General features: G+C 44.9%; 1 long non-coding RNA gene across 1 annotated transcript; it reads left to right on the top strand.

Moving 5' to 3' along the window:
* The first annotated feature begins 8,695 nt into the window (after positions 1–8,695).
* On the top strand, positions 8,696–9,838 carry LOC131275224 (uncharacterized). The gene is made up of 2 exons (XR_009182633.1): positions 8,696–8,906; positions 9,701–9,838. It is a non-coding gene; the product is annotated as an uncharacterized lncRNA (long non-coding RNA).
* The last annotated feature ends 10,377 nt before the right edge of the window (positions 9,839–20,215 follow it).

Below are 20,215 nucleotides of genomic sequence, written 5' to 3'. Positions count from 1 at the left end.
TTCCCTAATCATATATCACATTTCAAGTGCTCCAAAGCCTCCCATAGCTGGTGGCTACCACATTATCACAGATATAAGCACACAAATCCTCCCAGAAATAGCTGCTGAACTATGCTGACTTTGAGTCGAAGTCCTTCCTTTCATCAATTAAAAATCATCTCAAAGAGAACCATCTCTGATAGTCTTCAAATGGTCACATGTTCCACCTCTCCTGCTCTCATGGCCCTTTCTACAGAAGGAATGGCATATACCAGAGGGCTGGGAAGGGAACTCCAGCCACTCCCCTTGGTCACATGTTGCAGTTGTGGGGTGCCACAGTCATGGGCTGCATTAGCTGTCAGGAGACATGGAAGAGAGGGATGTGTTGAGCTGCTTAGTTGTCTAAATTGCTGAACTTACAACATTTTCTTCACTGTCTGAATTGAAAGTGTGCCACCATTTGTAAGGAGAAGGAGAAAGTGTGTGGTTCCTACTCTTCCCCTGTTAATTTGAGGACCTACTCCTTGCTTTACCCCAGGAAGCCTCCTTAATTTCAGGCTGACAGGCTTGTTCTTGAAGCTGAGTGAGTGAACATCCTCATTTGGTTGTGGTCATTACTTTGCAGCCTTCTGTCCTATTGGTAAATACAGTTTGGAAGAAATCAAAACAGAACAAAGAAGTAAAGGAAGATAGTATTTGTGAGGGTATCACATGAAGAATGTTTTCCTTCTCTCACTAGATATTGAAATTAAATTAGATAAAGAAGGATTTGTATTACCTTTTACAGTTGATGAAGATGTACACAAAAGATAAAGAAATTGTTCTAGTTTTTATATTAAAAGGCCTGTTGAGGTGAATAGGAAAGGATCATTTTCTTAAAAAGGTGAGAAAAATAGATGATTCCAGAAATTAAAACTACATTTCAGGATATGTTTTCTGGAATTTCCTTGTAATATTTTATAAACAGCATCATTAATTAAGCCAAGTACTTTTTCAGTAGACTAAAGAGTAACACATTCATGATTGATGTGAGAGTATTGGCCATTAGGAAAAGCCACATTTTGAGTAAATTTTGGCCAAAAAAATAATGTTTTGGATTGTTATAAAAACTAAGTTTATTTCTCTTTGATTTTTTCTTCAGAGTAACACTATGCATTATGGCCCCAAAAGAGTTTGTTTTAACAGCAAAAATTTACTAGGAAAAGAGGCTATTAAACAATGGCAACTCCATTTACTTGGTTATCAAGTTGTCCAGGTATGGGTCCATTCCCTCAACCCCCCAAAGTAATCCCTCATTCATACTTGCTTTTTCCAGGGTCCTAAGTAGTCTGCTAGGAGAGTGGGCTGAGAATCTTATATCTCTAATTGAAGTACCCACTTTGTTAATTAGGCTTTTCAGTGTACTTGATATTTTTTATAAATCTTTGGCTTATGTTTTGAAATACAGATTTTTCTTTTTTTTTTTAAGATTTATCTATTTTATTTATTTCTCTCCCCTCCCAACCCCCACCCCGGTTGTCTGTTCTCTGTGTCTATTTGCTGCATCTTTTTTGTCTGCTTCTGTTGTTGTCAGTGGCATGGGAATCTGTGTCTCTTTTGGTTGCGTCATCCTGTTGTGTCAGCTCTCTGTGTGTGCAGCACCATTCCTGGGCATGCTGCACTTTCTTTTATGCTGGGTTGCTCTCTTTATGGGGCGCACTCCTTGCGTGTGGGGCTCCCCTATGCGGGAAACACCCCTGCATGGCACAGCACTCCTTGTGTGCATCAGCACTGTGCATGGGCCAGCATGGGTCAAGGAGGCCCGGGGTTTGAACCGTGGACTTCCCATGTGGTAGACAGATGCACTAACCACTGGGCCAAGTCTGCTTCCCTTGAAATACAGAATTTTCTGATCTTCAGTTTTCCAAAAGCAGAATATGCCTATATTCTTCATAAGATATGCTCAACTCTGCTTTTAGATTTATTAAATTATTGGAATATCTGTTTTAATTTCCCCCTGATGTAAGTGTAAGAATGGACAGGATGACTCACTAAAACCAGTAACTTCATCACTACCTAATGTCTAAGACCTTATTGTTTCCTTTGTAAGTTACTTAATAAGGCATTATGATGATGAGTGACTAGAATGTAGATGAATTTCCCAAGTTCTCTAAGGTATCGGTGCTAGTCTGCTCCCTGGTTTCCTCTCTGGCTTACTCTTGTCCAGTTCATCTTGCACACCCCAGACTAATCTTCTGAAAACCCTCAGCATGCCAGCCTGTGATCAGAAACCTTGTTTCTTTCCTACTCACAGGATACAGTAGAACCTCCTCTGCTCTGACTTTTGGGATTCTCTGAGGCTGCACCTTGTTACCTGTCTTCAATCTGGCGGTCTCTTCCCTCCCACCTAACCCACTCCATTCTCTCTCCCCTTGCTCCTTTGACTAGGTGCCCCCTCTCCCTCCAGACAGCATCTCCTCATGACTAAATTCTGTCCATTCAGCAACACCCCACTCAGGTCTCTTCTTTCCCCACAACCTAAAACCCTGACCTCCTCTGAGGGCTGGAATGTTGATTTTCTTCACACACTCTGCATTGGCTTGTTGCATATTTCTAGTATTGATTGTGTCTTCGAGGACAGGAATCATCTTTGATCCTTTAAATATCCCTCTTATTTAAGCAACTAATATTTATTGAGCTCTTATTATGTACTAAGCATTGTTCTGGGCTCTGGGAGTACACAAGTAAGATAGCTGTGACTTTGCCCTCGAGGAGCTTCCATTCTTATGTGTGTGCAAGTATTTGTGGGCAGGTTGTTAGAGAAAAACAAGTTCAACATGGTAATTTCAATTGTGAAGGATTATACTAGCCAGTTCCTTTTTTTTTTTATTCTTCCCGTAACAGATCCATTTTCATGAGGCTGAGATGCTAAAATCAAGGCTTGAATTTGTCAAATCTTTATCAAGAAAATTGTTTTCTCAAAACCCCGGGGTTCAGTGCTGACAAGAAGGAATAGTGACTTCAGAACTCAGATCATGAAAGAAGTTGTGTTTTTATGGGTCTCAGCATAAAAAGAGCCTTATTTGTGAATTAGCAATTTTGCAGAATTATGGACTATTTGGTGATCTGAAAAGGATCTGTCTAGATCTTACAGAGACATGGAAGGAGCCTTTATTTTCCCTCTACCATGAATACCAAGTGTCAGTGATTGATTTAAAATTAAAGTTCAATTTAATATTAGTATCATAGATACTTGATTTTATATGTCAAACAGAATCGATCAAGTAGAATAAATGAATACAATGAATGACTATTTTTAAATCTGCCATCTTGTAACAGTTATCTGCTAAATGAAAAGAGTATGCTTTTTAGAGACCTTCATTTCCTCCTCCTACAAATATAAGAAATGTTTTTTTTCCCATTTCCTGATGTACTTTGTTAGCAGATATAATGTATGGTGAGGAGGAGCAATGGGAAAACAGATGACAGCACTTTGGATTACTATAACATTTATAATTGTAGAATTATACAGAAATAATCCTTTAATAAAATATAGGGAAGTGGATGTGTCTTAAGCAGCTGGACTCGTACCCACACTGTGGTAGATCCCAGGTTCAGTTCCCAGTGCCTCGTAAAGATGATGAGCCAAATAGCAAGCTGACAGGACTAGCTGACTTCGTGAGCTGATGCAACAAGATGACTCAGTTAGCTGATGCAACAAGATGATGCAGTAAGAGACACAGTGAAGAAACACAATGAGACATATGAAATGGAGCAGAGGTGGTTTGAGTAATTAGGTGCCTCCCTCCCACATTGGAGGCCCCAGGTTCGGTTCCCAGTGCCTCCTAAAAAGAAGATGAGCAGACAGCAAGTGCAAACAACCGGGGAGAGGGGTAAATTAAAATAAAATCTTTAAGTATATATATATTCAGGAGTATTCTCTTTTTAAATATACAATGAAGTAAAGTAAATTTCGGTAGGGTTGTAAGGAGGCAGGTTTGATTGGGGGAAAATCTAAAATGTAAATCATGCGTGAATTAAATTGTATTTAGTGAAGTACAGATACTTCACTCTCCAATTATGGTCAGGTTAAAGCTTGAGGGGAGAGTGAGACAAGGCAGGCAGATGTGGAAAGGGCCGCACAGTTTGGAGACTGGGTTTCTACCTCTGGCTAGTTCCGGGGCCTTGGACAGGGAAAGGAGCTTCCATTTACTTTTCACCCGCTCTGTGCTGAGCTCTATGCTAAGCACTTGAACACAGGCTTGTATGATTTCCAGGGGCCTTGGACTTGGGCAGTGTTTCCTCTCCAAAGCTCACAGATGGTCAATGCCTGCCTTGGATACAGAACCACGGGTGAAGATGAGACTTGAACCTAGTCTGAGCAGCGATACAGCAGAGGAATGAGAATCTGTTTTCAGGAGTCAGGCACGTGGGGTTGATTTCAACCTCTCTTGCAAATTGTATGACCTTGGGCCTCATTTCCAAATGGCTAATCAGAAAATAAGGATGAAATGAGTTAATACACATAAAAACATTTAGAAAAAGGCCCACCACAAAGTAATCACAGGACATATTAGCTAGTAACGTCTGCATTCCTACCAGTATTAGGATTCTCTGAAGAAACAGCCAACAGGATATGGGTCCATACCTAAATAGGGAGGGATTTGTTAGTAGAATTGGCTCAGTGACCCTGGGGATAGGCAAGTTCAGATTTCCTAGGGCAGGCCATGCATTGGAGACAGCACAGGGGATGACTTCCTTGGGAGAAGCTGGAGAAGGAGAGAAAGGATTTGCCACTGCTGAGGGCCTTGGTGTTGCTTTAAGACCTCCAGCTGCTGGGGTGATGGGACTCCCCTCCTTGCTGAAGGCAGTCGCCCTTGTTCGTGGATGTCATCAGCCATAGCTGCAACTGCCTAATGGTCTAAAGCCACCTACAGAATGCCCTCACACTGGCAGCCCAGGGCTTGCATCATCCAATGACTAGGCACCAACTGGATGGTGATTAACCATCGTATGACCCCATCATGCTGTAACATTTTAGATCTCTTTATCTTTACTTTTTAAGGCTTTTTAAGCTTTAGCATAGGTTATTGAAACTCTATGAGTTCTAGAGCTCTAAGTTCACTTTTAAATTTTATGCTTCTTTGCAGAGAAGGAATGAGACAAACAGAAGCAAATGAAAGATTGACCAGGAGAGAGCTGCAATCGATTCGGATGTGTTCATATACCCAAGTGAATTCCCGCTCACCTGGGGGCCAGGCCAAAAGGATTCTCACATCTCTGGGAAACCTGTGAAGTGGTCTCACTTACAGTTCTTAGAGCATTTCATGGCTTTGGGCCTGAGCACTATTCTGGATCATACTATGCCTCAGAAACCCTTCCACAGTCCCTCTTTGCTACCCAGACCAAGCCCAGTGTCACTTCTGCCTTCTGTGAGCTCTCTTGTCCCTCCCTGTCACACCCGATACCCCCCACCGCCCTCACCCCACTCCAACCCCCATAAAAACTATCTCTTCCATCATCATGAGACATTCATTGCATTTGGTGAATACAACTCTGAGTACCGCTGCACCTCATGGTCAATCGTCCACACCATAGCCCACACTCTCCCACAGTCCACCCAGTGCGCCATGGGAGGACATACAATATCCAGTAACTGTCCCTGCAGCAACACCCAGGACAACTCCAAATCCCGAAAATGCCCCCACATTTACATTTCTTCCTCCCACTCCCACCCCCAGCAGCCAACATGGACACTTTCTCCACACCAATGCCACATTTTCTTCAATTGCTAATCACAATAGTTCATGAATAGAAATATCAGTAAGTCCACTCCAATCCATACTCTAGTCCTCCATCCTGTGGACCTTAGAATGGTTGTGTCCATGTGTAAGGTGGTGTAGGAGGAGCACAGACTGGCTTGCTGGGTCATACTTCTAGGGGTGCCATAATTCTAGGGTTCCCTACTGCTAGGTGTGCTGTACTTCTAGGGGTGCCATATTTCTAGGGTGCTCTACTTCTAGGGGTGCCACTGTAAGTGTGTGGTTATTGCTTTTGTTAATTAGCATCAAGGACATGGTACTGAAAAATCTCTGAAACCTCTGCCTGAATCAAGGACATACAGGCAAGAAGCCTCCTGAGAGGGGTGCTCGTTGGTCCGGGCCTGAGACCGCCCCCTCCCCTGCCTGCCTGTCCACCTGCACTCCCTACTGCCTTCCCCTTCTGAAAGCTGCACCGCCCTTGTCCTCCCTTTCTGCCACCCGCACATCAATGGGCTCAGTCTCAGGGCCACCACAGATGCTCTTCCCTCTGCCTGGAATGACCCACTGTTCCCCAGATTTCACAAGTCTTGCCCCTCATTATCATTTATGTTTCAAGCCAGTCTTCCTAGAGCTGCCCTGGTTAAAGGATTCCCAAGGACTGTTTAGTTCTCCTTTTCCTTTTTACTCATACACACACATCCCAGGCTTGAGAGTTAAGCAAATTTTCGACAGAAGGAACACACCTCTTGAACCAGCATTTGACTCAAGAAACAGCAGAGCGCTGCGGAACAGCTCAGTTTTTCCAGATACCACTTGAATGGATTCGATTTGTGCCGCTGCAAAACAGCACCTGCCAGGACCTTGAGCGGTGGCCCCTCGTGGTGACCGAGGCGCTGAAAACCAACTCTTTGCACGTTGACATGATGCTGCTGCAGACACACTGTGTTAATATACCATGGCAGTGAATTCCACTGAGTCTTCCACTACTGTTCCGCGGCTCCTGGAGAGTTTCAGATGCCGCGGTGGCGTGGCCTGCACTTCTACCAGACAGCCCGCTTGGAACCCTCCGGGAGCGCAAGGGCAAGGGCAAGGGCAATCTGGCGCAGGCCCCCATTCCAGCAGACGCGACTCCTTGTGTCTCAAGTGGGCCCTCCAGGTACCCGCAAGGAGACGGGAGGGCACGGTCCCATCCCCAGCCCAGCTGCGCCCTCCGCCCTGCGCCCCTGGCCCTGCGCCCCAGCCCTGCGCCCGCCGCCCAGCTTTGTGACGCGAGACCGCGGTTCCCCGGCAACTGCTGAACGCGGGCACCGGGCAGCCAGGGAGGCGGACTCGGGCAGGGCCCCCGGCCGGGTGGGACCGACATGGCCTGGGCGGAGAAGCTGGACGCGGGCGGCCTGGCGGATGAGGAGGAGATCACCGCCGCCATGCTGCGGGGCAAGCCCGGGCCGCCGCCCATCTCCGCGCAGTCCGCCTTCAGCTACGTCCCGCAGCGGCGCCTGGACCCCAAGGAGCGCAGCTACTTCTCCCGCCAGGCCTGGGTGAGGCGGGAGGGGCGGCACCTCGCGGCGAGGGTTAGGCGGTGCTGGGGGCAGGGTTCCCCTGCCAGGGAGGGGCTGGGGCAGGGCTGTGCCACCTGGAGCGGGGACTGGACACCCAGCGGCACCGCGTGGAAGGGATCTGGGGGCCAAGCAAGGGCGTGGGGGCGGGACCCGGGCAGGGTGGGGGATGCTTCTGTGGGGGTGGGAGCAGGACATCATAGATGGAAAGGGCTACCTGGAAGGTCAAGTGGGGGGCGGGCAAGGAGGGAGTCCTCACCAGGGAGGAAGACTCCATGGGGCGCCTGGGAGTGGTGGGGGCAGGGGCTGCTCAGCAGGGTCGGTGAGATGGGCGTCTGGTCCCAAAAGAGCAGAGCTTTTAGTACTGGGAGACACAGTGGCACCCCTCCCCCGGGCTGGAGGGGCCTTGCAGCAATCCGGGGGTGCGCGGACAGTCTAGAAAGGGAGCCCCGAGGCTATCCAGTGTGCAGGATGCGGCCCTCTGAGCAGTATGTGCGGTGGTTCCCGCGGCCGTGAATAAGCAACCAGGCTGATGGACGGTCCTGGGCCACTGGAACCCTCGGGCTGCCTTCCCACCGACAAGGAGAACCAGGAATAGGTCTGCACCGTCTGGCCCCTCTGGGAAGGTGTGCGTGGTGGGAAGACCTCGGGGGTCTAAGCAGCCGAAGCCCCCAAGAGAGGGCGGAAGGAAGGAAGAGAAGGGTGTTCAGAATTGTCCAGGTCACCCATTCCTTTCTTTTCAACATTGTTTCTGTCCGTCCCCAGGGTGTTCCTCAGGGCATCTGATTAGATAAAAGCCTTGATTGGGGACCCTCAGCCTTGCAGACAGCTGGGCACCTGGGCTATCCCTCAGGACTCCTGGAGGGATGGGACTGCCAGAAGAGGGACACCTCACTTTTCTCAGGCTGCTGTCACAAGTGCCATGAACTGGGTGGCTAAAAACACCAGAAACGGCTCTCTCAGCCCGGCAGGCTTAAGCCGCAAGTGCGTGGGCCGTGCTGTTGTGTCAGTCCTGGCCGCTGGGGCGCCTGTCCCTTGGCCAGCAAGCCTTCGGTTTTCAGTGCCTCCTCAGTCACCCTATGTCTCTTTTCCCATGGTGCTCCCGCCCCCCACTTTTGTCTGTGTCCACCCCCCCTCTAAAGACACCAGCCATCCTGGACTAAGGGTCCACCCACTGCAGTCAGCCTCATTCAATTTAAATGATTCTGCTTGCAATAACGCTTTTGCAAAAAGTTCGTGTTCCCAGGTACCCAGGATTAGGACTTCAAGGTATCTTTTTGGGGTACACAGCTCAACCCATAACGTGGAACACAGATTCCATTGGAAAGGAAGTTAATGGTGTATAAAATAATCCCACAAAATGCCTCCTCCTCTTCTCCTAGCTACCCACAATCAGTGGTGCCCAGGTGAGTCCCCAGTTCAGGTCAACTCTCTCTCGAGTACTGATGGGAGGCCCCTTGAGTCTCATGAGCTTCACTTCACACACAGAAGCGTAGTTTCCAGTTGAAGCAACCATGGCCCTCAGCCTGCCCCCCGGGATGTCTCTTGAATCTGAGGTACCCCTCTGCCTGGCTTCTAGCGTGTGGAAGAACTGGATGGAGGAAGGTGACTTCTGGGGCCGTCTGACAAGGTACCTGTCTCTGCTGGCCATTAAAACAGGAGGGGGGTGGAACGGAAGGGTTCCTGACCTTCTGTAAACACACACCTCATCTGTTTTCTTCCTGTGAGCAATAGCTTTTGAACAACTGTAAATAGTTTCACTACTAATTGGAGTTTACATTTTGAGTCTACGGTGCCTATGATACTGCCAGTGAGTTGATGGCCATCATGAGATAATAGTCAAAAAGCCAAGACTCTTGGTGTATGAAGTTGTTCAAATCTTCTTTATCTAGAGAATATAAAATTCATCTGGATTTTCAGAATAACAAAGACAGTTCACACTACACCGTTTTGTTTGTACCTTTGAGGAGTCCCTTTCCATAAGGTGGACTGTAGCCTGCTCCTCGATGGGGTGTCACTGATGGAAGGTACTGCTGAGGACTGCACAGTGGGGCTTGTGGATTCTGAAGCTTAAATGTGGTAGAAATGCAGAGCAGAGCCCCTGCCCCCTGCAGGCCAGGCCCAAGAGGGAGAAGGGCAGAGTGTGCCTGAAGACTCAGTGTCTCCTTCCAGAATTTGGCAGTCTGATATATGGCCCCGCCTTCCAGGGCTAACTGAACAAGGGCCAGAGAGGGGCCCCGAGGTAAGAAGTGACCAGGGCTCTATCTCTTGGTGGGACATCAGGAATGAGCCATAAGCACACTTTTCTATATGACAGGGTTGGCAAACTAAGGCCTGCAGGCCAAATCTGGCCGCCTGCCTGTTTTGATAAAGTTTTATTAGAACACACCCACACCCATTCATTTCTCTAACGTTCCTGTGCAGGATGTTGGGGTTGAGTGATAACGACAGAGCCCACAGGGCCAGAAGAGTTCCCCCCTGGCCCTCCAGAAAGAAAGTCGCTGACTGCTGCTTGAATGCCTTATTGCCTCCTGGAAAATGGGAAATGTCTTTATTTATTTATTTTTTTTGTCTTTATTTTTTTTGTCTTTATTTTTTTAATATTACATTCAAAAAATATGAGGTCCCCATATACCCCCTATTCCCCTCACCCCTCTCCTCCCCCCATAGCAACAATCTCCTCCATCATCATGAGACATTCATTGCATTTGGTGAATACATCTCTGAGCACCGCTGCACCTCATGGTCAATGGTCCCCATTATAGCCCACACTCTCCCACAGTCCACCCAGTGGGCCATGGGAGGACATACAATGTCTGGTAACTGTCTTTAGAACGCATGCATTCAAATGGGATTTTATGTGTTTAAAGCATTTCAGGGCAGTTTTGGTTAGCTGAGGTTACAGGCAAATTCAAGTCCTGGGGCTTTGTTCATGCCAAAAGGAAATTATGCAACTGAAATAAATATTAATTAAAATCTAAAGAAAAGAGCCTTAAAAGCAACAAGAACAGCAAAAGGCATTTCAAAGTCTATTTGAACCAATGTTCACACCATGGTATTGGGATTATGGGCACTGGTATCTGATCAGCTCCAGGGCTCCAGGAGCAGTTTCTCTGACCTTGGGATCATTGGTCATAAAGAGGGTGAATTCTGTAATACAGCTGATCAAACTCTGTACTAAAGCTGATCAAATTCTTCCTAAATCAATTTCCTTGGAGCACAGTTAACAGTAGTCAGTGTGTTGGTTGGCAGCCCCGGCAGAGGAGTCCTTGGTGGAAGTATCAGCTCTGTGGTGACTAGCTGTGGAGCCATCACAAGTCACAGCCTCTCTGTCTCACTTTGCCATTCTAACACAGATCAAACAGAACTGACCTCATGGACCACTTAAGAGAATGAATGTGCTTAGTGTGCATATAGTGGCTCACAGTAAGCCCTGGGTCGGTGGAGCTCTAATTACTGGTTTCTTTTTATTTTTTTATTTTTTAATTATCTTTTTTCAAAGTTAATAGATCACACAAAATGTTACATTAGAAAACATAAGAGGTTCCCATATACCCCACTCCCCACCCCCACCCCTATCAATTTTTTAGTTGTATTTTTTGAAGATACATAGATCACAAAAATGTTACATTCAAAAAATATAAGAGGTTCCCATATACCCCCAACCGCCTCACTCCACTCCTCCCACATCCACAACCTCTTTCATTAGTGTGGCACATTCATTGTATTTGGTGAATACATTTTGGAGCACTGCTGCACCCCATAGACTAATTGGCTTTGGCTAGTGATGGTCAGTGCCCTTTTGCTAAGGACTGGGTCCACAGGGCCAAGCCTTTCCTTCCTGATCTGATCACTGTCAGAGAGGCACATGATAGAACCGTCAACCTGGGGGCTTAAATAAGCAGTTCTGGGGCATTGTCAGACGAGCCCTGGCAAACTGAGACAGTGGATAAAAGTAAAGATAGACTTCCCATGCCAAGGTGTGTGTGTGTGTGTGTGTGTGTGTGTGTGTGTGTGTGTGTTTGTGTGTGTGGCAGGGAGGCTCTGCTCAGTCCAGTCTCAGGAACCCAGGTGGAGGGAGGGCCACCAATCAGGCTGTTGTCCTTTCAGTGTGAAGTCTCTGGAGCTCCTGGCCATGGGTGCTTACATGCTTCTGCCTGAAGAGTCACACATGGCTCCTTGATCACATGCAAGCACCTAGCAGAGGAGCAGGGACGGTTACTCCTGTGGGTGACCAGGAGTGGAGGAGAATTGGCTATTGGTGCCATGTACCACTCAGCTGATCCTGAAGTGCCCTCCAGGGTTGTGTCTCTGGCTCCATTTCCCACTGTTGGAAAGCCCTTGCTTCTCCTACCAAGTACCCTTTCTCAGCCAGCAGCTCTACCTGCAGTAGCAAGGTCTCCTCCACTGTCATGTCTGTTTCCTACCCCCAGCACCAACAACCTCAGCAACCCTCCTTCTGTGTCACCCTGCACTTTGTTCACACCTCAGCTATTTTCTGAGGGAAAAGTGATGGTAGACAGCAAGGGCCAAACCAGTATCAGGAAACACTGAATTTCAATAATACTCAAAACACAAAGGGCCAAATGGACATCAAGAGAGAAAAGTAAGTGGCGTTCTTTTTGCTTTGTGTTTTAAAAGCAACATCCTGTGTGAAACAAGAACTCCTTTGAGAAATGGTAATAATGAAATACCAATAAACCCAGAAGCTCCATTTTGTGGTAGCATGTAAATCTGAGTCAGTTTTATTAATGACATTCTGCTTCAATCCATAAAATAGTGAAAGAAAAAAAGAGGAAAGAAGAAAAATTGGTGAAACAAATCAAGGAAAAGCAGATTTTTCAGTTTGATTAGTTTTTGGAAATGGATAGTCATGTTACTAACTGAGGCTGGCTGGTGATGAATATTTTTTTCTTTATTTTTCTGTGATAGAAAATTTCATTTTGTTCTGCAAAAGTTCTGAATATGCGAAATCCCCATGAGGAAGAGCTGTCTAAGATTGTGATAACATCCACCAGCATTGCTAAGGAAAGTTATTCTGAGCTATGATAGGCTCCTGGTAACTAATCCAGGGCTTGGGGGACAGGCATTGCTGCTTACTCATCATTCTTACTTTAAAGAGAGTTTTAGACCTCATTAGGAAAAGAAATGGGCATTTTTCAATAATGTTGCATATCATACTCTATTATGCTGGTTTTCTCCAGCTTAGGGAACAAAATAAAGTGCCATTAGCTCTTACATTCAGTGCAGGGTGATTGCATGTTCTGTTCTTGAGTCCATCCTTCCCCTTTAGGATCTTTCTCTCAGAATAAGAACCCTAGGGGTTAATTCAGCTCAGAAGGGTCAGAGGAAGCACAAGCCCATCCTTTTCCAGGAGGATCTTCTGTTTCCTTGTTCCCCTGCTGTTAGCACTGCCCTCTGCTGGCTGACGTGCTGCCCTGTCCCCTTTGGCACCAGGCTTTCAGGTGTGAGAGAGGAAGGTGCCTCCCACCTCTCCACCACGTGTCTGGAGGCCTGGTCTATGTGTTGGACCCTGTGGCTCTTCTCCAGCCACACATGTGTTCCTCTGGTGGGCTGGCCAGGAAGGACTTAAGCCACAGAATGACCAGGAGCCCAGCTTCATTCTAAGTCCTTAATTTACTAGGCATATGGAGGTGATGTGAGTGATGGGGACCATGTTATCTTTTTTTCTTTCCAGCTGGCCTCAAGTGGGCTGGGCAGTAACTCTGAACCTCAGAGGGGAGGGTCTGGATTCCAGAACTTTCCCTGACAGGAGACCAAGTTTCTCCTTTGGAGAATTGACCTTGTATCATCCCAGAAGAGTGGGTGGGATGCTTGGGTTTCCTTGGGTTCCTGAAGGGCCTTCTGATCTGGGGGTTTACCTACAAAGTTTCCTTCAAGAGGACATAACACTGCCAGCAAGAGGTGACTCTCAGCCAATCAACATCCTATGTTATGTATGTTAAAGATAATGTGATCTCTCCACGGTGCATTACGTTTCTTAAAATGTTGGATTTTATTTGATTTAATTCAAATATCTTTAGTTTTTATGTAGTGTAGCCATTTGATACTGTTTATGAATTCCAAACATAGATATTGGATTATGTTTGTAAACTGGTCTCTTCCTATGGGCATAATAGTTTGTATTAACTTCAGAGGTTTCACTTTTACTTTATTAAATTATGATCAAGGGTTGAAATGGCCCATGTCAGTAGGACATTGAGTCTTCACCCCCTTGGTGGGCAGGGACTCACTAAGAAAAAGACATGGCAAAGGAAGTAGTTGGAGTTTTGATGCTGGATCCCAGGGAAATAAACACACAGGAGAAGAACACAGAGGAACAGAGATGGCTCTATAGACATGGCAGAGGCCTGGAAAGAGAGAGAACCTGATGGTCTACAGCTGACCTTGTGGAGACACCAGAGCAGCCAAGCCAATAAAGAAACAAGCCCCAGACAGAGAGACAAGCCTTATGCCAGCCTACAGCTGAGACCAGAAGAACCTGGGACCATGGAGTCTGAAGAAGAAGGCTGAATCCTTACAGAGACCAGCAGCCATATTGCTCCAACATGTGGTAACAGACTTTGGTGAGGAAAGTAACTTACACTTTATGGTCTTGCGACTGTAAGCTTCTACCCAAAATAAGCCCCCTTTGTCAATGCCAACAGATTTCTTGTACTTTGCATCAGTACCCCTTTTGTTGACTAATGCATAGTCAAAGTGTTTGATATTTTCTTTTTGATTTCTCCCCATTGCTTTGATGATTAAAAGGCCCTTAGAGCTGTTTTTTCACTTACCTTTTAAAATCCATCCAGAATTTTCTTTTGTCTGCAATGAAGTGGGAAAATACAAGTTTATTTTTAACCCAAAGAGCTATCCAGTTTTCACAGTACCAAACACTGAAAACTTTATCACTGGCCATGGTTTGGGCTTCTTGTTAACCTAGGAGTGTAGGAGCCATACTGGAGGTGATGCTTTCCACAGAAGTGAAGGCCACAGTGGACCGGGGCACCCACAGTGACCATGCCAGAAGTGGACAAGCTTAAAGGCAGCAGTGGAAGGAAGCTCGGGTGTGGTGGGCTGGTTCCGGCTAGCCGTCGTGTGGGAGCAGGAGCCCTGAGCCCATGCTGGGAGGTTTTCTGTCCTCCCCGTCCTGTAAAGTGACTTGGAGCACAGGCACACCAGGATTTCCAGCAGCCATGGGACAAGTTCCTTTAGTATAGCACCCCTGGAATTCTCAAGAACTTTAAGAAAATACTAAGGATTGCCTTGTTGGCCTTAGCATGTGGCTGTGGACAACAACCAGGCTGACTTATCTTCACACCTCCCCCAGAATGACCAGGTGTCTTGCACAGGATGGAAGGTGTGTGAAGGGTCTGTAGAGACTCAGTTGAAGCTGCTTTCACCCAGTCTGAGTTCCTGGAGTCAGTGAGCTTGGGGATTACTGGGTTTTCCAACATACTCTGCATATGTGCTGCATTCTCTTAACTGTACTTTCTACCTTGTGCCTTGTAGTTGGTAGAAATGCTTCCTTTTGTTACCCACCCAGAGGAAAAAAGTAAGGCAAAAACAAACTTAGGCAACCTGGCATTAGGTTCGAGACCTGATCCTGCCCAAATCCAGCAAGACCACGTGTCTGAGTTCACTGTCGGGAGGATATAAGCAGCCAAAGTGATATACATGGCTAACCAGGGGAGGATTAAAGAACAGCTAGCAAGTGCATTTCTTCATCTTTTTTAGATAATGACGCAGACGTGCTTTCCCTTTAAGGTCAAGCTGGGATGAACAAATGGAGATATTAAAAGATGATAGCTGATGGGTGGGGAAAGATGGCACCTGAGTGAATGCACTTCATAATTGTTCCTGCAAAAGGCCGGCTGAGTACAGTTGGAATCTTGCTGCAGTGGGCTGTTTCGGGGACGTGCAAGGCAGGAAGTGTTTGGGCATTGATTTGGAGAGACTGGAACAGAATTCGTGCTTGCTAAGGGTAGAATTGTGGGTTTCTAACACTGAGGTCAGAAGTTGTGGAGAGGTGGGACTCTTCCCCCTAGGGCATTCCCTGGACTGTTAGTAGGGTGGCGACATTCCCAAGCCCTGTGTTCCCCAGAAGAATGCTCCCCAGGTCCATGACCCCTAAGTCACCACAGCCCACATTACACAGACACACAGACCCCAAGCCAACAATATCCCAGACTTCCCACTCCCAAATCCAGTGCTCTCCCAAATCCAGTGCTCCCTGCGGTAAGGAAATACACTAGCCGTTCAGTTTTGGAGTGACTCTGTGAGTTGAAGGGTTTTGGTGCGAGGTGCAGAGGGCCCAAATGAGATGGGGGTTCAATTTTCAGGTCCTGCCACTCCCCCCCTTTTTTTTTTTTTTTTGAGCTGAGGAGCATTCCAGCTGGCTTGGGGAAAACTGGGTAAGAAAGGAAAGGCAAATCTGCCAAGAAAGCCCAATTTACCTAAAAATGCTGGGATCGGAAACTTGGTCTGGGAGAAGGTGGAGTCAGAAAATCAACTAGGCAGCAGACTTGGCCCAGTTGTTATAGTGTCTGTCTACCACATGGGAGGTCTGCGGTTCAAACCCCTGGGCCTCCTTGACCTGTGTGGAGCTGGCCCATGCGCAGTGCTGATGCACGCAAAGAGTACCCTGCTATGCAGGAGGGTCCCCCATGTAGGGGAGCCCCATGTGCAAAGAGTGCACCCTGTAAGGAAAGCCAACCAGCACGAAAGAAAGTGCAGTCTGCCCAGGATTGGTGCCGCACACAGGGAGAGCTGACACAACAAGATGATGCAACAAAAAGAAACACAGATTCCCATGCCACTGTCAACAACAGAAGCGAACAAAGAAGACACAGCAAATAGACACAGAAAATTGGGGGGGGGGAAGGGGAGAGAAATAAATAAATAAATAAATCTTTAAAAAAAAATTCAACTAGCCCTCCTGTAGTACAACTAAGGGAGAAGGACTGTAAGATGTGTTTTGAAAACTCTATTAACATATTTGGTGTTCCTGGTGATGTGTGGGCATGCTCTCTTTGGAAATTAAGACATTGTTTTCTCTGGTGATTTTGTTCACCAAGGACCCACTTGATTCTCCTACTGGACACCTCACACAGCTTTCCTGCTGCCCTGGGAGAGAGAGAAGGGAAAAAGGGAGAAAGGGGGAAGGTCAGACTCCTAAGCATTTTATTTAAATGCAAAGAGGACTCCTTGCTCGAAACGTTGGTCTTTTTTATTGGTTTATTTTTTTTGTTTTTCCTTCCTCTTTATAACCCCACAGCCCTTTCCTCCTCCCCCTCCTACTTCTCCTCCTCCTCCTCTTCTTCTTCATCCCACTTTTCTTGCTTGAATTTCCACCCCCACTGTTGCCCCTTTTTTCCCTTTCTCTTCTTTTTTATATTTTTTATATTAGGTGTGGCAGGGAGTGATTCACATTTGCTGTGTTTCCTCATCCTCTATTTCCTCTTTTCTGTGTGTACTGATTTTGGCTACCAATACTTACCCCTTTCCTCTACATCTTTCTATCCTCCATCATTTAGTGTTTCTCTTACATTGCACTGCTCTTAATTTAGCCCCCAATTTTTATTTCTAATACCTTTGTACTGTTTTCTGTCTTTTATTCACTCTCTATATTATTGTCCTTTCCTTTCTCTTCCCACTTTCCTGACCACACTGGTCTTTTAATTAATACTATATTCCTCACCATATTCAGGTTACTTTCTCATTATAGATACTCCATTTTTCTTACTGTTATAACTCTACACAGCTTACATGAGTCTAATACCCATTCTTCTAGATCTCTCATGGTTCTTCTGCTAATATTTACTAACAATACTACTATTATATTTTTTTCTTTTCTTACTCTTTTTGCTTTCACTTACCCTAATATTTTCCTTCAAGTGAACTTAGCCAACAGGACAGAAATAGAATAAGAAGAACAAAATGGCAAAGAGAAGACTTAACACACATGAAAAGCAGCAACTAATTAAACCTTGACACTAGACAAAGAAGCTAATCAACCCACCAAGATAAAATGATGACCAGGCAGCAACAAAAAACTACAAGCCAAACCAATAATCAGAAAAACATGACCCAATCCAATGAACAAACTAAAAAGTAGGAAGAAGAGCAGAACATCAAACAAGTAATTAAAGCTCTCAAAACATTTAATAGGGGCCAATTTAATGAGGTGAAGGAAGAGATAAGACTATGAAGAAAACACTTGGAGAGCATAGAGAAGAAATTGCAATCATGCAAAAAAAAGACAATGGGTATGATGGCGAGTAACAGCACAATCCAAGAAATCAAAAATACACTCTCAGCAAATAACAGCAGATTTGAAAAGGGAGAGGAAAGAACTAGTGATGTGCTGTCTTCTATTATGGAAGATAGTACATCCTAAATCAAACAGACAGTAGAATTGATAGATAAAAAGAGAGAAAAAATTCAACAGGGACTTTGGGACCTGAATGACAAAGCAAAATGTGAACACATATGCATTATAGGCATCCCAGAATAAGAAGAGAAGGGAAAGGGAACAGAAGGGGTGTTGGAGGAAATAATGGGTGAAAACCTCCCAAACCTATTGAGGGAGATGAATGTCCACATCCAGGAAGCACAATGCACCCTAAATAGCATAAATCCCAACAGGCCTACCCAAAGATATATACTTGTCAAATTATCCAATGCTCAAGACAAAGAGAAAATACTAAAAGCAGCAGGAGAAAAGAGAAACATCACATGCAAAGGAGGCTTCATAAAACTAAGTGCTGATTTCTCATCTCAAACCAAGGAGGCAAGAAGGAAGTGGTATGATATAGTCAAAGTACTAAAAGAAATAATTTCCAAAAAAGAATACTCTGTCCACCTAAACTGACATTCAATATTATAGAGAGTTCAAATATTCACAGACAAACAGAAATTAATAGATTATACCAACAAGAATCCTGCCCTTCAAGAAATACTAAAGGAAGTTCTATAGGAGGAAAGATAAAAAACAGGAGAGACAGAGTTGGAGGAGAGTGTAAGAACAATAAAAAGACAAAAAAAAGTAAAAAACCAAACAAAATATAACAAACACAAATCCCAAGAAAATATGGCTAATATAAATAATTCCTTGAAAGTGATAACACAGAATGTCAATGGATTAAACTCACCTGTCAAGGGACTCAGACTGGAAGATTGGATAAGAAAGTATGATCCATCTATATGTTGTCTACATGAAAAGCATCTTAGACCTAGGGATTCAAGGAGGTTGAAAGTGAATAGCTGGAAAACATCTTACAGGCAAATAATAACCAAAAATCGGCAGGAGTAACTATGTTAATATCAGACAAAATAGACTTTAAATGCAAAATAATTGTGAGAGACAAATATGGACACTACATATTAGTGAAAGGGATAATCATTCAAAAAGGAAAGAACAGGTGTAAACATTTATGCTCCTGGGAAGCAGACTTGACTCAGCGATTAGGGCATCTGTATACCACATGGGAGGTCCGCGGTTCAAACCCTGGACCTACTTGGGGCCTCCTTGACCCATGTGGAGCTATCACATGCACAGTGCTGATGCACACACGGATTGTTGTGCCATGCAGGGGTGTCCCCGTGTAGGGGAGCCCCAAGCGTAAGGAGTGCACCCTGTAAGGAGAGCTGCTCAGTGTGAAAGAAAGTGCAGCCTACTCAGGAATGGCACTGCACACACAGAGAGCTGACACAGCAAGATGATGCAACAAAAAGAAACACAGATTCCAATGCCACTGACAACAAAAGCGGACAAAGAAGATGCAGCAAAAAGAGAGAGAACAGACAACTAGTGTGGGGGGGAGGGGAGAGAAATAAATAAGTACATCGTTACCAACAAAAACAAAAACAAACAAAAACATTACACTCCTAACAAGGGTGCCTACAAATATGTAAGACAAACACTGGACAATCTAAGGGAAGGAATTGATGCCTCTACAGTTATAGTGGGGGACTTTAATACACCACTATCACCTTTGGACAGAACATCTCAAAAGAAAATCAATAAAGAAGAAAAGACTTTGAACAATATATTAGAGGAACTGGACCTAATAGACATATACAGAACATTACACCCAAATAAAGCAGGATAAACATTCTTCTCAAGTGCACATGGAACATTCTCCAAGATAGACAACAGGATAGGTTGCTGGGAAAGTCTCAGTGAATTCAGAACGTTTGAAATCATACAAAATAATTTCTCTGACTACAGTGGAATGAAGCTGGAAATCTGCAAAGGTCAGAGACCCGGATTTGGCAACAAGATATGAAAGTTAAATAAAACACTCTTAGAAAAACAGTGGGTCAAGGAGGAACTCTCAAAAGAAATCAATAACTACCTTGAAACAAATGAAAATGATAATGCACATATCAAAACTTATGGGATGCAGCAAAAGTGGTACTGAGAGGGCAATTTATAGCCATATATTCACACGTGATAAAAGAAGAGTTAAAATTGAAAAACTAACTTCACAGTTGGAGGATTTAGTAAAAAAAACAATGACAAACTAAACGCAAAGGAAAAGGAAAGAAATAACAAAGATCAGAGCAGAACTAAATGAAAAAATAAGAAAGCACTTGAAAAAATAAACAAAACCAAGAGCCAGTTCTTTGACAAGATCTATAAAATTGACAAACCCTTAGCTAGACTAACAACAAAAAAAAAAAGATGCAAATACAGAAAATAAGAAATGAGAAAGGGGATATCACCACTGACCCCACAGAAAAAAGACTATCATAAGAGGATACTTTGAAAAACTATATTCCAACAAAAATGAAAATTCAGAGAAAATGGATAAATTCCTGGAAACACATAAGCAACCTATATTAATGAAAGAGGAAACTGACAATCTCAACAAATCAACCACAAGTAAAGATATAGAATCAGTTATTAAAAGCCTCCCAACTAATAAGATT

The sequence above is a fragment of the Dasypus novemcinctus genome, chromosome 22, assembly GCF_030445035.2.
Source record: "Dasypus novemcinctus isolate mDasNov1 chromosome 22, mDasNov1.1.hap2, whole genome shotgun sequence".
NCBI lineage: Eukaryota > Metazoa > Chordata > Mammalia > Cingulata > Dasypodidae > Dasypus > Dasypus novemcinctus.
Note: the sequence above shows the minus strand (reverse complement) of the source record. Positions and strands in the feature narration are given on the sequence as shown.